Raw genomic sequence first — 6,000 nt, 5'->3', positions numbered from 1 at the left:
CAGTGTCTAAGGATGCCTGCGAGGGGCAGCCATCTTCCACCCAAGACAAGGTCCTCACTAGAACCTGAGATTAGATTGAGTCCCTGACCAAGGACTTCAAGCCCATGATGGAACTAGGAAAAGTGAGTTTCTGTTAATTCTGTGATACTTTGTGTTTTTGTTTGTTTGTTTGTTTTTAAAGATTTTAATATATATGATGAACACGCTGTAGCTGTCTTCACAGACACCAGAAGAAGGCATCAGATCCCATTACAGATGGTTGTGAGTCACCTTGTGGTTGCTGGGAACCAGGACCTCTGGAAGAGCCGTCAATGCTCTTAACCTTTGAGCCATCTCTCTGGCCAGTGATACTTTGTTATAACAGTTCAATCCTGTGAATGCATGGTTAACCTCCTAGGCTGTTTTCCTTTGAGCTGTTCAGCATGCTCAATGGATTTTTAATTTTGGCTGTCTCTCCAGCTTTGTAAATCACATACAACATAAAGTCTGAGTTCTTTTGGGTGAAAGAAACTCCTATGAGAGATTTTCTTGATTACATTAATTGATATGGGAAGACCCATCTTTGAGATTTATTTATTTACTTAAAGACAGGGTCTCACTGCTAATACCCAAATCTCCTAGAACTCACTGTGTAGACCAGGTTGTCTTTGACCTCACAGAGATCCTCCTGCCTCTGCATTTGAGTGCTGGGATTAAAGGTGTGTGTTGCTTATCTTGACTGTGTGCATTTACCATTCCCTGGGTAAGGGTTCTGGGCTGTATAACAAGGAGACCAGCTTGTGAGGAGCAGGGGCATTTTGTCCTCCTGCTTCCTGACTCTGGGTGTGATGTAAACCCTGCCCCTGCCACCTCCACCTCCCTGCTTTGATGCATGGCACCCTTGAACTGTGAGCCAGAAAAACTCTTTAAGTTGTTTCTGTTGGGAGGTTTGTCACAGCAGCAGGGAGACAATGGAGACATTCTCTCACGTGATTCTAAATCCGTAAGGTTCACAGGGAAGGTGAATTGTCACTGGACCACCCTGACTTTCTGGGAACCAAGAGATCTCCTGGTACAGAAGCCTTCCAATGGGGCTGGCCTCAGGAAAGCTGGGAGGGCTCATCTCAATCTAACACAACACCTGACATGTTAGATCTCAATCCTGTGTAACAATTCTGATGTGTTTCCCTTGTCCAAATACCAGCCACTAAAGAGCACAAGATGCTCTTGACCTGGGCTCACACAGATTCTTGGCAAAGAGGAAGCAAGTCAGGTATGGAACTGGGGTGCTAGGTGTGTGTGTGTCATGCCTGTGAAGTGTAAAATCATAAATGCATTATGTTCACAGATATAGGGAACACTCACAAAACAAACTAAAATATGTGTGTCATGGTAGAATTTATGTACTGAGGAAGCTTTTAAAGTGAAATTTCTGTAACACTGACTCACTCAGTAAAGTTTAAAGTTGTGCGTGTGTGTGTATACACACACACACACACAATTTTAAATATTTAAAGTTATAAATGTAAACAAGGGGTAGGGATAAACATCTGTGACCTTAGAACATGGGAGGCCATGGCAGCAGGTTTGTGAGTTTGTGGCTAGCCTGGGCTACACAGGGAGACTCTAGCTCAAAGAGCCAAAAAAAAAAATGGGGGCGGGAACCCATCTATCAATCTCTGTCCCTGTCTGTCTCTCCCTCTCTCTCTCGAAAAACCAAACCAAACCAAACCAAAACAAAACAAAAAAAAACAAAAAAAAAAACCAAAAAAAAAAAAAAAAAAGGGGGGGGGGGAGATGGCTAAGCAAGTAAAAGCACGAGCTAGCCACAGAAGCATGACAACACGAGTTCATCCCCCAGAACCCACGTGGCACATGTCTGTAATCAGTGTTGCTATAGTGACAGGACAGATGGAACTTGAGGACAGGCTAGCCTAGAGCTCAAACAGCAGCAAAAGCAACAAGGGGACCCTGCTTCGACAAGGTGGAGGGTGAGGACCCACTATGGGTCCATGCCCATGCTGCGGCATGTGTACACCCCAACCCCAAATATATTACTATACTTAAAATCCCACAGGAGAAAAACAGAAAGACATACATCATTGTGACTGAATGATGGTCCCATCTAATGAGACGAGGCAGAAGAAGTCAGAAATTTATTTTTCCCTCATTTGGTAGCCCAGGCTAGCTTCAAATTCATGGTAATCCTCTTGCCTCAGCACTCAGGTGCTGAGACCACTAATGAGGGACTTAAAAATTTAAGAAATTATTTTGTCTATACATGTACGTTATGTGCCTGATACCTAGGGAGGTCATAGAGGGTGTCCGGAGACCATGGAGCTGGAGTTATAGATTACCATGTAGGTGTTGGGAATCAAACCCGGCCCTCGGCAAAGCACCAATGGCTTAGCAAGCACTGAGCTGTATCACCAGTCACAAGGAACGTTTCCACCTTAGATATAACCTTGGAGAACTGAGAGTCGGGACAGTGGGCTCTAGAGACCAGGGATATGTCTGAAAACAAACTGATCCCCCCACCTCCGTTGTCTCCCCTCTCCTTCTAAGTTTGTTTCTGGGCCCATTGGCTGTTGTTTCTCATTAACTAAGAAGGGCAAAGGGCAGGAGCAGGGTGAGAGGGGTGGGGGTAGGGGTGGAGCAAAAGCAGAGAGGATGCGTGGATAAAAGTCCAAGAAAGACAGAAACACATTTTAGTTTCAGCCTCGATTTTACTTTGAAAAATCATGGAGCTGCCACCTGCTGTTCTGTGGGGGGATGGCCCCAGGAGAAAGGGCCTGGGGTTTCCTGAGGTTTTTCATTGGGAGAGGAGTTACTAGCTCTGCCCAGTGCAAAGTGTCAAACTAGGGACCTGGTGGAGGGGCCTGGGACAGTACTGGCTGCTCCACTCCACCTCTACTTTTGATTTTTCTGGGAAACGTGTGTGTGCGTGCGTGCGTGCGTGCGCGCTCGCCCGCCCGCCCTCAGCATGTGTGGAAGTCGGAAGACAACTTGAGGCAGTAGCTTCTTTCCGTCTACCACGTGGGTTCTGACATCACACGCAAGACATCAAATCAGGCTTGGCAGCGAAAGGCCTTACTCTGCTGCGCCATCTCACCAGCTCAGTCTGGCTCTACTTTCCAAGCCTTGCCCCGGGGCTAGGACCCTCTGGGGCTTCTGAAGCCAGGACCAGGACTGAAAGGAGAGATCCAGGAGAGCATCAGGGGCTGAGGTTGCCCAAGTCAGGCGGGCTGTGAGCCTGGGCATCTGCTCTTAATGGGCATTAGGGGTGTGGGCAGGCCAGGACTTGGGGGACAGGGTGGCTCTGATGACTTGTTCCGAATGCTGTCTCCCATCATTGGCTTAAGTCATGGACACTCAGAGCTCCGCCCAAATCGACCCCACAGAAATCCAGCCATGAATCTTAGCGCTCCAGCCCATCCTCCCTACTGCTGTCATCGCCTACAAGCTAATCATACCCTTCCCATCTGACATCTTTTCACTGCCCGAGCCTAGTGGGAAGTTTATCTGTCTGTCCTGGCAGGTTCCTCCTCAGTAACTGTGTCTTCTCAGTTTCTTTCTTCAGCCTCTTTCTGCTCTATTTGGCTGCGCTCTGTGTTACACTCTCACTACTAATCTTATGCTGTCCTAATTTCTCACACTTGTTCGACCCCCTCCCCCACTCCCACGTCCTTGTCCTTCACTCACAAGAGGTCAAAAACCAGCCCACTGCTGCTGCAAAGGCAGTGGCTCCAGGTCACATTCAACAGGCTCAGACCAAGGCACCACTACCCAGAAGCTTTGGGACTGTCTCCAATGTGTGTAACATCTCCGTGCTACTGATGTCCTCCTCCGTGGAACACAGAGCAATGATGCTCGCACTTAAGAGCTGTTGTGAGGATTAAATGAGTTAATAACCTAAATTATTTAGGAGGATGCCTGGTCCTTGGTGAACAATAAAGTTCATTACGAGTTTATGGAGATGAGAGATAAAAATGGTTAGTTCAGCCGTTCCCAACCAGAGCAGTACTGCACCGTAAGGATATTTGACAGTCTCTAAGGATTAAAAAAAAAAAAGGGGGGGGGGGGCAGTAGAGATACTACTGCCACCTAGTGGTAGTACATTTGTGTCTTTGGAAATAGTTCAGAAATAAGGGCTATTGGGTAGTCGGTTCCTCTTCATTTTATAGCAAATGACTGCAACTTGCTCTCTGGTTTCCTTAACTATAAAATGGAGACAAAAAAAGGCAATTCTTCACACACACACACACACACACACACGTCTCTCCCTGACCCCATACAGGTCTAACATATTTGGGATGTCCCAAGCTCATTACGCAGCAGAGAATATCAAGACTGTGGCCCCCCTCCCTCTCAGGTGTGCACCACTGGGCCCAGCTGTGATGGGGCTCTTTTAAAAATAATTTTTATTTATGTGTGTGTGGTGGCACCTGGAAAATCGCGTTCATGGCCAGCCACCGTCATTATTTTCTCTCCTTGTTTACTCCCCTGGGAGGCCTGGCTCAGGGCGACCTTATTTCACCTGTTTATTAGGCACTCGAGCATATCTGAATACCTGTCCACTTGTTTGTCTTTCCCACAGGACTAGATCCTTGAGGGAAGTACTTTATTCTGTAAGTTTAGGCATCTCAGGACTGACTGCTGGACCTGGCGTATCAAGTCCCTTAGGTCCTTCGGTGGGTGTGGTCCAGATCGGGGAAGTAGCATTGATCTCATTGAGGAAGAGAAAGTCGTAGATGGGTGGGCCTAGGATCTGAGGGTGGGAGCTGAGCCCAGTGATGTAGATATGCTCCCATCTGTGATTCTATAGTGTGGGTTCTAACCAGCAATACATGTCTGCCCATTGCTGGGTGTTATTATAGTTAGGGTGTAATTGTACCCCACAGGGTCATGTGTTTGAGAACATGGTACCACATGATACAGTTTGGGAAAGCTGGGAAACCTTTGGGATGTGTGATGTAGATTAGCCAGCAGAAGTGGGATGGGTAAGGCCGGAGACTTGAAGATTATATCTAATTTGTGATCTCCCTAGATGTGAACAAGCTGTGCCACTCGCTCACACTGCCACAGACTAAGCCATTCTAGTTTTCATACCTACCTTACTATTAAAGGTCTGATATCCCTGGAACCACAGCCAAAATAAATTCTCCCTACTTTTCAGGTACTATGTCCTACTGACCAGACACCACCTATCACTCCTTCTTGATAGAAACCTTTTGTTGGAAGGAGCAGCCCTGAGAGTGGATGAGTAGCCAGCCCAGCTGGTCCTCACGGAGGGTCTTTCATTTGGTAACAGGATCTTGGAAGATGGCTGATAAGGCTCTGGTGGGTGCTATCCACCTGTTAGTTGACAGCGCAAGTCCCCGTTGCCAGACTGGGGACACTGCTCATGGCACTGAGGCAAGTGCTATGAAGTCAAGTGCTTACATTTCTCTCCCTCCCTCTGGCATCACAAGCCTTTGTTAGGGAACCACCATTTCTTATTGAGCTGCTCCAACCCTTGTGCAATTTGTGACCGGTTGCCATCTGAGGTGGCATCTCTGCGTTACCCTCTCTCTGATGACCCCGATGTTTGCTGAGTCCTGTTGATGCCATAGAGCAGGAGCACACATGCATGAGGGATCGGGAGCCATCTGAAACGCTGGACGCCCCTTTTGCCATTATGGGAGGGGGGAGGACGGGGACCTGGGACCTCTAACATCTCTGGGGCAGACGGAGCTTGCAGAAGGAAGAAGGAAGCTACTTTTCTCAAAAGGGTAAAGTCGCCATGGACTTGTAAAGAGGCTGGTGTCTGGGGTTCCAGGGAGGGAGAGAGAAGGCTGTATGTAGCCTTTTGTGGTTTCCACGTGTTTATCACCCCCAGTCATCTCCACCCCCATGCTTTTGCTGGCTTGGTAAATACCGAGGCTGGCAATGAGCTACATGTGATGGAATTAAAATATTAGTTATCTGTTGTGTAGCCAATTGTCCCTTCCTTAAGTTTAAGACGAAGGTCATGTATCACTT

Source organism: Mus pahari, chromosome 2 (assembly GCF_900095145.1).
Source record: "Mus pahari chromosome 2, PAHARI_EIJ_v1.1, whole genome shotgun sequence".
Lineage (NCBI taxonomy): Eukaryota > Metazoa > Chordata > Mammalia > Rodentia > Muridae > Mus > Mus pahari.
The sequence above is the reverse complement of the archived record's forward strand: the minus strand, read 5'-3'. Positions refer to the sequence as shown.